This window comes from Moschus berezovskii, chromosome 9 (assembly GCF_049115385.1).
Source record: "Moschus berezovskii isolate FMDL1 chromosome 9, NW_MosBer_1.0, whole genome shotgun sequence".
Lineage (NCBI taxonomy): Eukaryota > Metazoa > Chordata > Mammalia > Artiodactyla > Moschidae > Moschus > Moschus berezovskii.
The window spans coordinates 101,969,237-101,980,908 of record NC_142468.1 but is presented as its reverse complement, the minus strand read 5'-3'; the positions used below and the strand labels follow the sequence as shown (position 1 = coordinate 101,980,908).

General features: G+C 37.4%; 1 pseudogene; it reads right to left on the bottom strand.

Annotated features, from left to right (window-relative positions):
• Positions 1 to 10,367: 10,367 nt before the first annotated feature.
• LOC129563000 (olfactory receptor 4F4-like) lies at positions 10,368 to 11,312 on the bottom strand (annotated as a pseudogene).
• Positions 11,313 to 11,672: the final 360 nt, after the last annotated feature.

The following is an 11,672-nucleotide window of genomic DNA, read 5'->3' as shown; positions in this document are numbered from 1 at the left end:
ATATACATTTCAATATGGTTAAACTTGAAAACATTATGCTAAATGAAAGAAGCCAGACACTAAAGGTAACATAATTGTTTTAATTCTTTTTGTATACGATATGCAGAATAGGTTAATTCATTGAGACAGGAAGCAGACTAATAAATGCCAGGGGCTTATTAGTGGACAGTGATTGGGAAGAAATGATGATTGAACAGTACTGTGAATGTACTAAATGCCGTTGGATTGTACTCTTCAAATGATTTACATCACGTGAATTGAATTTTACCTCTATGATAAAATAGCATAAAATTTAATACTAAAAAGATAAATGAGAAAATATAATTTTCCATTATGAATAAAGACTTCAGTTATCGACTTTATCTTATTTTTTTCAAAATCATACTTGGCTTATGTGTACCTTTCCCTTTTTAAGGTAAATGTATAATTCTTATGTAAAAGAGAATGCTGCAGTTCACACACTAGGTTTCTGCTCATTTCTCTCCAGGCTAGATGTTATGTAGAAATTAGTCTAAATTTTTATAAAATGAGATCATAGCAGTTTAACTAACAGAAATCAAAAACTGGGGACAATGTATTAAAGTGGAGCTCCCTGTGGCTCAGAGGTGAAGAAACTGCCGCCAGTGCAGGAGACCAGGGTCAGTCCCTGCGTCAGGAAGACCTGGAGAAGGAAACGGCAGCCCACTCGGGAATTCTTGCCTGAGAAATCCCACGGACAGAGGAGCCTGGGGGGCTACTAGTCCATGGGGTTGCAAAGAGTCAAGCATGATTTTGCAACTAAACAGCAAAATAATGGTGTTAAATAAGATAAGAATGGTGACGTTTGGTCTTCTGTATGTGCACATGGATTTTCTGAATAGCATTAGAGAGTTAGAGATATTCAGTATGTCTGAATTTAGTTAATGTATAGAAAAAAAATCATAGGGCTGAATACCAAAGCACACAAATTCTGTTACCTTTTCTTCTATTAACTGATCTGTCACAATCTTATTTCTTCATCTGATATGGAAGAATATTGGGTTTCCATCTCACCATTTTATTAGAAATAATAAATGAGATAATATAGGCAAAAATACTCAGCTAAGCATAAAGCTAAGTAGACTTATGAACTCTTATTTATATGTTCTGCAATGATCTAAAAGAGAGAACATATAGCATAGGAATTAAATCCATGGACGTTGACATCAGAAAATTATTGTGTTTGAATATTGGATCTGACTTCAGCATATTAACTTTTGCCAACATGTTAAATTTCCATATCATTTAATATTAGTATCTCTAAAATGGGCATGGTAATTGTATTAATGAGGTAAAAAGCAGGTTTAGTGTTTTCAAGGATACTACATGGATATGCTTCCAACGGAATTCTAAATAATTTTTACTAATGTGTTTGTTAATAGGTATTCCTTTTTCACTGGTCTAAATGATATTTATCAATAGGCATTAAAATGTTAGGAGATACTGGTTTTCCTTGAAGATATTTTGCTGTCATATTTTATTAGACATAGATTCCTTTGTTTTCCATATACTTTTTAAACCAAAGTTCTAATAATTTTCTCTTCTCTTAATGTCATGAGAATTCAAAGTAGAGAGCTCATAATAAATGGCCGGGGGATTCAGTTCATTGAATCATCAAGGGTCCAAACTTGCTCTGCTCTTCACAGGGTAAGTCAATGACTGAGAGACGAGGTGTTGGGATCAGCAAGAGACTTTATCAGGAGCTAGCTGGCTGACTGAGAAGATGGTGCTAGAGCCTCAAAATAATCATCTTGTCAGGGCCTGGTTGCCTGGTTCTTTTATGGATCAGAGATGGGGTAGGGAGATGAGGAGACAAAGTAAATACTCTTCAATCCTTGCAAATGTTCCCCAGAATGCCAGGCCTCAGGCAGGGGAATGTGTTGGTTTCATTTCCTTGTGGTCCTTCACAGGCAAGGAGCTCAGGTTATCTCCTCAAGGCAGTCCATTATTCATGCTTACAAAAGTGGAAAGATGAGGGTTAAAGTTACAGAAGCAGATACAGCATAAATTCAAACTTAATCTTTTCCAGTTACAAGGGGTCACCAAAAAAGTGTTGCTAGTCCTGGAGCAGTTCTAAGGAGCACTAACCACAGAGATCAAAGAGGCAAACATTTCTTAAAAGGTTCAATCATAGAGAAAATATTGTTTTCTGAGCTCCTTTTTTTGAGAGGTCAGATTATATGGGCCAGTATAATATAAGTGACTAGCCTGCTGAAATTATCAGCTGTTTTTCTTATACGGGTAAGGCAGAGCACCTCTGCAACATTACAACAAATCTCTTACTCCCTCTTTCCTCTGACTCTACATTTCTGTTTTCAATTCAGCAAGTATTTGCTGAACCACTACAGGTGCCAGCCTTTCCAAAGGGAAGTTAGTATTTCATTCCAAGTTGCTTGAATTGCTTCATATACCTTGATTGTTTCTTGATTTACAGGGAACCTTTTGGGTCTGGACTATATTTCCCTAGGAACTTGAAGTGTTAGTTGCTCAGTCGTGCCTGACTCTTTGTGATCCTATGGACTATAGCCTACCAGGCTCCTCTGTCCATGAAATTCTCCAGTCAAGAGTACTAGAGTGGGAAGCCATTCCCTTCTCCAGTGATTTTCCTGACCCAGGGATTGAAACGAGTTCTCCTACATTGCAGGCAGATACTTTACCATCTGAGCCAAACAAGTGGAATACATATATTGGAAGGACAGAGGAGGGGATAAAAAGCCTCCAGTTGACCGGGTCCAGCTTCTCAGTCCAAATGGTGATTAGGTCTTTGTGATAATCTTCCTCAACACCATCATGAAGAGGATGCTATCTTACTATTCAAGTCTTTAAATTGAGATGCAAAAGAGCATTTTACTTTCAAGTGGAAAGCATACGTAAGAGATTAGGTTTAGGCAGGTCCACAGGCATAGAGAAGTTGCATTAATTTATGACTCAATTCATTCAACAACTACTACTGTCCACTTGCCTTCCTTTGCCCCAAATGTACACCTATAGTTAACACAGAATTCCTTATGAGTAGAATGAAAATTTAAAATTTGGGCCTGAACATACAGATGGTTTTGCATGATATGTTGGTCGCAACTAGGAGTAAAAGGCTACAGCTTTACAGTCCCAATTTAGTGAAAGATTGCGTTTGAATATAACTTAGTTGTGGTTAGTATTTGGGCATCCCAGGTGGTGTTAGTGGCAAAGAACCCACCTGCCAATTCAGGAGACATAAGAGATGCGAGTTCGACCCCTGGGTTTGGAAGAGCCCCTGGAGGAGGGCATGGTAACCCATTCCAGTATTCTTGCCTGGAGAATCCCATGGACAGAGGAGCCTGGTGGGTTACAGTCCATGGGACTGCGAAGAGATGAACACAACTGAAGCAACTTAGCACGCACATTGTCAGTATTCTGACTATGATACTGAAAAACACTAATAAATTCCCCCATTTGGAAGAAATGCAAGCAGTGTATTTGGTTGTCCATTTTGTTTGTCTAGAAGCATGCATATATACTGATTCATGAAAAGTTATTAATGGTCCGGTTAGATGGTCAGAGTTTAAAGTAAATAGAATTGGAAGACTGGTGGCAAAGAATTCCTGGGGGAGAATTGGTGGTAATTGATCTCTCAGAAGAGGCACAGATTATAAAAAATCTGTGTCTCATGTATTCTTACCAAAGGGTGTCCATTATAGAGGAAACTTTAGTAGTAGACTAATAAATTCTATAAATGCTAACCTATTTTTCCAGCCACCTCCGGTACTTTCTAAATGGGATTTTGTACAAAATAACCATGGTCAGAAATCATGTATTGATAAACACTGCATTTGATCAAGTTTATTTTATAGCAAAGCAATTAGCAACAGTGGTTATAGATCATAACATGTACTTCAGTTCAGTTCAGCTCAGTTCAGTCGCTCAGTCGTGTCCGACTAGAATGGCATACTGAAGACTTCCTGCTGAGTCTTTTGGGAGATAATATGTTCATTCTCTGATTCTGGAATCAAAATGTGGAAGTGATAGTTAATCCTTACACTGTGATGCTTCATAACCCACTCACAAAATTTTTGCTTCCCACCTACCGCTTTGAACGCTTCCACCAGAGTAAATAGTATCTTCACTAACTTGGAAGTTAATACTGACTACTGTCCATTTAAGTTTGGCTAGAGAATGTATAAAACTATGCATCCCACTGATTAATATCTGTTAGGATGAATATAAAAGAAACCAGTGAGAATTAAGGAGAATTCTGATAAGTGTGTGAAAAATAATGTCAGATAGTATGAAAGTGACTGTAATGTTTGAGTTGAGAGCATGTGATACTTGCATTTGTTGTGGCAAATTATATTACAAGACAATATGTTGCATTTTTCATCCTTATGCCCTTCTATCCTCAGAATATTAGAAAATTCATACAAATTGTACTTAAGAGGTTTATTTTTTAAGGACTGAGAGAAGTAAAAAGATACCCATTATTCTAGGCAGGGTAAAAGATGCTTTAAAAATACAGAGGTGACAATGCAGCAAATGAATGGGCATACCCATGAGAAAGAACTGAGGCGACCACCCGAAATAGGGACTGCCATGTGGTTTCTTGGTCCTTTGGCTCCACCTCTGTGCAGGCGTGTTTTGGTGATGTTTCTTTCATTCCCAACTTTCACTCCATGATAAAATTAGCTTGCAAATCACATTACTCCCAATATTTTTATACAGTTATATTGAGAGAGACACTCTAATACTTTATTCTTGGCATAATTTATTCTTTTACTCTCAGGAATAGTTTTCTATTGTACTGTGTAGTGTCATATAATAAATGAGTAATTTTTGAAATCAGATTGACCTTTGAAACCTTAAGTGAAGAAAAAAGTAAATTGTACTATCTTGAGGACTGTATTTCATATTTCTGAGTCTCATTTTCTTATCCATAGTTTGGGAATAATAGTAAATTTATATAATAAACATAGCAGTGGTATAGAGCAAGCATTCAAGGATGATAAGTACTATTTTTTTGCTAAAATTGTTTTAATTTTTTCACTTTAGTTGAAGCATAGTTGATTTATAATATTATACAATATTAGTTTTAGGTATACAGCAAAGTGATTCAGCTGTATATGTGTGTGTATATATATATATATATATATACACTCAATATATGTATTCAGCTATTATAGGTTATTACAAGATATTGAATATAATTCCATGTGATATACATAAATCCCTGTTGCTTATCTATTTTATGTATAGTACTTTGTATCTGCCAATTCCATTCTCCTCATTTATCCCTCCTCCCATTCTTTCTCCTTTGGTAAACCTAAGTATGTTTTATTTGAGAGTCTGTTTCTGTTTTGTGTATAGATTCATTTATATTATTTTTATATTCTACACGTTTCTACACAGAAGTAATAGCATATAATATTTTTCTTTCTCTGTATGACTGATTTCACTTAGTATGATTTTCTCTATATTCAACTACCTTGTTAAAAATGAAAATATTTCATTCTTTTTTGTATCTGAGTAATATTCCAGTAAGTGTGTGTGTGGGTGTGCGTGTGTATCACATCTTCTTAAATCAATCTTCTGTTGATGAACAGTTGATTTGTTTCCATGTCTTGGCTATTGTAAATAATTCCTATGAACATTGGGGTGTATGTATATTTTCAAATTAGAGCTTTCATGTTTTATGGATATATGGCCGGGAGTGGGATTGCTTTACATTTATTTCTAGGTTCTCTATTTTGTTCCATTGACCTATAGGTCTATTTTGTGCCAATACCATGCTGTTTTGATACTGTAGCTTTATAGTATAGTCTGAATCCTAGAAGGGCTATGTCTCCAGCTTTGTTCTTTTTCTTCAGGATTGCTTGGCAACTCTGGTTCTTTTGTAGTTCCAAAATATTTTTACGATTGTTTATTCTAGTTCAGTGAAGATTGCTATGAATGTTTTGAAAAGTATCACAGTAAATTTGTAGGTTGTTTTGGGTAGTAAAGCCATTTTAACAGAATTAATTCTTCCAGTCTATGAGCATGAGATATCTTATATTCCTTTGAATAATTTTCAGTTTCCTTTATCAGTGTTTTATAGTTCTCAGCATACAGATTTTTCACCTCGTTGGTTAAAATTATTCCTAGGTATTTATTTTTTTTTTTTATTTTACTTTTGACAATATTTTAAATGGATTTTTTTTTTGCTTTCATTTTCTGATACTTCATTGTTATGTAAGTGCATCACTTTTATTCTGCCATTTTTCTATGTTTCTGTCCATATTAAGAGAAATGAAATTTCTATATGTAACATATTTTTATTATAGGACTTTTATTATTGATTCTTACAACTGAATTTCAATTTACTTAATTTATACCTCTAAAGGAAAGTAAATTTTATTTATTATTTAAAATTTTTAGGAATTTTTAATTCATGAAAAAAGACTGTACTTAAATACGCCATGATTAATAAATGGTATTGATATTTGAATTAAAAAATGGCCTTTTATATATAAATTAAAATATGTTTTAAAAATATTGATTACAAGCATTAAGTACTGCAGTTTCAAGAATTAACCAGGTAAGGCATAGCCCCTACCATTAAGGAATTTACAATTTCAGGACTTCTAAACCAATGGTTCAGTTCAGTTCAGTTCAGTTCAGTCGCTCAGTCGTGTCCGACTCTTTGCGACCCCATGAATCACAGCACGACAGGCCTCCCTGTCCATCACCAACTCCCGGAGTTCACTCAAACTCAGGTCATTCGAGTTGGTGATGCCATCCAGCCATCTCATTCAATGTGGTCCCCGTCTCCTCCCACCCCCAATCCTTCCTAGCATCAGACTCTTTTCCAGTGAGTCAACTCGTCGCATGAGGTGGCCAAAGTATTGGAGTTTCAGCTTTAGCATCAGTCCTTCCAATGAACACCCAGGATTGATCTCCTTTACAATGGACTGGTTGGATCTCCTTGCAGTACAAGGGACTCTCAAGAGTCTTCTCCAGCACCACAATTCAAAAGCATCAGTTCTTCGGTGATCAGCTTTCTTCACAGTCCAACTCTCACATCCATACATGACCATGGGAAAAACCATAGCCTTGACTAGACGGACCTTGGTTGGCAAAGTAATGTCTCTGCTTTTTAATATGCTATCTAGGTTGGTCATAACTTTCCTTCCAAGGAGTAAGCATCTTTTAATTTCATGGCTGCGGTCAGCATCTGCAGTGATTTTGGAGCCCAAAAAAGTAAAGTCTGACACTGTTTCCACTGTTTCCCCATCTATTTCCCATGAAGTGATGGGACCAGATGCCATGATCTTTGTTTTCTGAATGTTGAGCTTCAAGCCAACCTTTTCACTCTCCTCTTTCACTTTCATCAAGAGGCTTTTGAGTTCCTCTTCACTTTCTGCCATAAGGGTAGTGTCATCTGCATATCTGAGGTTATTGATATTTCTCCCAGCAATCTTGATTCCAGCTTGTGCTTCTTCCAGCCCAGCGTTCCTCATGATGTACTCTGCATATAAGTTAAATAAACAGGGTGACAATATACAGCTTTGACATACTCCTTTTCCTATTTGGAACCAGTCTGTTGTTCCATGTCCAGTTCTAACTGTTGCTTCCTGACCTGCATACAGGTTTCCCCACAGGCAGGTCAGGTGGTTTGGTATTCCCATCTCTTTCAGAATGTTCCACAGTTTATTGTGATCCACACAGTCAAAGGCTTTGGCATAGTCAATGAAGCAGAAATAGATGTTTTTCTGGAACTCTCTTGCTTTCTCCATGATCCAGTGGATGTTGGCAATTTGATCTCTGGTGCCTCTACCTTTTCTAAAACCTGCTTGAACATCTGGAATTTCACGGTTCACATACTGCTGAAGCCTGGCTTGGAGAATTTTGAGCATGACTTTACTAGCGTGTGAGATGAGTGCAATTGTGCGGTAGTTTGAGCACTCTTTGGCATTGCCTTTCTTTGGGATTGGAATGAAGACTGACCTTTTCCAGTCCTGTGGCCACTGCTGATTTTTCCAAATTTGCTGATATATTGAGTGCAGCACTTTCACAGCATCATTTTTCAGGATTTAAAATAGCTCAATTGGAATTCCATCACCTCCAGTAGCTTTGTTCATAGTGATGCTCTCTAAGGCCCACTTGACTTCACATTCCAAATTGTCTAGCTCCAGGTGAGCTCGCCATCGTGATTATCTTCGTCATGAAGCTCTTTTTTGTACAGTTCTTCTGTGTATTCTTGCCACCTCTTCTTAATATCTTCTGCTTCTCTTAGGTCCATACCATTTCTGTCCTTTATCGAGCCCATCTTTGCATGAAATTTTCCTTTGATATCTCTAATTTTCTTGAAAAGATCTCTTGTTTTTCCTATTCTGTTGTTTTCCTCTATTTCTTTGCATTGATCACTGAGGAAGGCTTTCTTATCTCTCCTTGTTATAGTTTGGAACTCTGCATTCAGATGCTTATATCCTTCCTTTTCTCCTTTGCTTTTCCCGTCTCTTCTTTTCACAGCTATTTGTAAGGCCTCCTCAGACAGCCATTTTGCTTTTTTGCATTTCTTTTCCATGGGGTGGTCTTGGTCCCTGTCTCCTGTACAATATCACGAACTTCTGTCCAGAGTTCATCAGGCACTCTAACTATCAGATCTAGACTCTTAAGTCTATTTCTCACTTCCACTGTATAATTATAAGGGATTTGATTTAGGTCATATCTGAATGGTCTAGTGGTTTTCCCTACTTTCTTCAATTTAAGTCTGAATTTGGCAATAAGCAGTTCATGATCTGAGCCACAGTCAGCTCCTGGTCTTGTTTTTGCTAACTCTATACAGCTTCTCCATCTTTGGCTGCAAAGAATATAATCCATCTGATTTCGGTGTTGACCATCTGGTGATGTCCATGTGTAGAGTCTTCTCTTGTGTTGTTGGAAGAGGGTGTTTGCTATGACCAGTGCATTCTCTTGACAAAACTCTATTAGCCTTTGCCCTGCTTCATTCTGTGCTCGAAGGCCAAATTTGCCTTTTACTCCAGGTGTTTCTTGACTTCCTACTTTTGCATTCCAGTCCCCTATAATGAAAAGGACATCTTTTTTGGGTGTTAGTTCTAAAAGGTCTTGTAGGTCTTCATAGAACCATTCAACTTCGGCTTCTTCAGCATTACTGGTGGGGCATAGACTTGAATTACTGTAATATTGAATGGTTTGCCTTGGAAACGAACAGAAATCATTCTGTCGTTTTTAAGATTGCATCCAAGTACTGCATTTCGGACTCTTCTGTTGACCATGATGGCTACTCCATTTCTTCTGAGGGATTCCTGCCCACAGTAGTAGATATAATGGTCATCTGAGTTAAATTCACCCATTCCAGTCCATTTTAATTCACTGATTCCTAGAATGTCAACATTCACTCTTGTCATCTCCTGTTTGACCACTTCCAATTTGCCTTGATTCATGGACCTAACATTCCAGGTTCCTATGCAATATTGCTCTTTACAACATCGGACCTTGCTTCTATCACCGGTCACATCCACAACTGGGTATTTGTTTTGCTTTGGCTCCATCCCTTCATTCTTTCTGGAGTTACTTCTCCACTGATCTCCAGTAGCATACTGGGCATCTACCGACCTGGGGAATTCCTCATTCAGTACCCTATCATTTTGCCTTTTGATATTGTTCATGGGGTTCTCAAGGCAAGTATACTGAGGTGGTTTGCCATTCCCTTCTCCAGTGGATCACATTCTGTCAATGGTTAATATATTTCAAAGTATAAATGTTAATCCTTGAGACTAAGATAATCAAAGGAAAGATTATTTGGGTTTTTTTTTCTTTTATTGAGTTAATGGAAACCAAACACAGAATAGCTTCTGCTATTATTCTAGTGTCCACTGTCATTCCCTAGTACTGTACCACTGTTTTCTCTCTTTATTTTTCTCCTACTGCTTTCCATTTGTATTTGGGTAGAGAGTGAAGCTAAACTGTAATTCAGCTGACAAGATGTCAAGTGAAAAGTCTGAGGAAAAGAGTCAGTGTTACAGAAACACCTTCCAAATGGAGTTAGGAGAAAATTCGAAAGAAGTTTATTAAGATGCTATCCATCAGAATGGATGTATAGCTTGGTTGAATGAATTTTAGCTTCTCACTTAATACAGTTAAAGGCATAAGAAAGCTGATTAGACAATTCACTCACAAAGAACAATTTGTGTTGAATGTTAGAGAAACATTTTGTGGTGTTCTAGTGGTTGATTAGTAAATGTTAAAATTCCATGAACTTTATTAACCCTATTCCTGTACTTAGAGACAGGCATAAATTGAATGCCTAGAATTTTCAACCTCTTTTGTAAGGTCAGTATATTGTCAATTTGAGGTGCTTCCAGTGAGGTTTCTGGGCATTAAATATTTCCCTTGGGATGTATGTAGTAGCTTCTGAATCTCTTCAGAGCAGTTTTTATCTCTTTATTTCTCAGGGTATAAATGGCTGGATTTGGGAGAGGTGTAATAGCAGAGTAAAACACAGCAAGAAATTTGTCCACCCAGGTGATAATGAGTGGCCACACACAGATGAAGATGCAGCGCCCAAAGAAGAGCAACACCACTGTGATGTGGGCAGTGCAGGTAGAGAGTGCCCTGGATGCACCAGCTTTAGAGCTTTGGTGAACAGTAAGAAGAATATATGTGTAGGATATCAACAAAACTATAAAGCAGGTCATGGCTGGAACCCCACTGTCAGCGTTCATTAATATTCCCAAGTTATAAGAGTCTGTGCAGGCAAGCTTGATTACCAGTGGTATGTCACAGAAGAAACTGTCGATTTCCCTAGGGCCACAGAAAGGCAATTGCACAATCACTGCCATTTGACTCATGGCTTGCACAAAGTCAGTGGTCCAGGAAGTCGCCACAAGCCCAATGCACTACTGAAGGTTCATTATGGTTGAATAGTGAAGTGGCTTGCAGATAGCCACATAGCGGTCATAGGCCACTACTACCAATAGCACCATCTCACCCCCTCCGAAAAAATGCACAAAGAGGACCTGACACATGCAGCCTCCAAAGGAAATAGTCTTGTTCTCTCTGACAAAGTCTGCAATCATCTTAGGAGTGGTCACTGAGCAAAGCCACATATCAACAAAGGAAAGGTTGGCCAATAAGAAGTACATGGGAGAATGCAGATGGGGGTCAGTGATGATTAAGATTATGATGGCAATGTTTCCAAATACAATGATCAGGTAAAGCATAAAAAATATCAGTAAGAGTAAGACCTGCATAGTCCATGAGTGACAAAGTCCCAGAAGCACAAATTCTGACACTACAGACAGATTTCCTGCATCCATTTAATTCAGCACGTCCTCTAAAATAACCAGGAGAAAAAGATTTTTCAGTTAGTGGGATGGGAAAGAATACTTAATCTTTAGAAATTGGTTGAAATTCTATCTCAATGAAGTTTAAATTCATAGAAAATTATCATCTATATCTGAAAGTGAATATCTAATTGGGAAGACAAATATTGGGAAAATACTCATGGTATTATGACCAAAAGAGAAGTAAGGGCCTAAAATTTGCTTTCCAAGATAGACTTCTTATAAATGATTAATTAAGAAGATATTCCCACAAAGAAGAAGGGAGAAAGGTGGATAGCAAAATGAAAGGCTGAGAAAAGATTGTAGTGTCACCTAGAAACTAGTTTCAGTCTGCTTCCC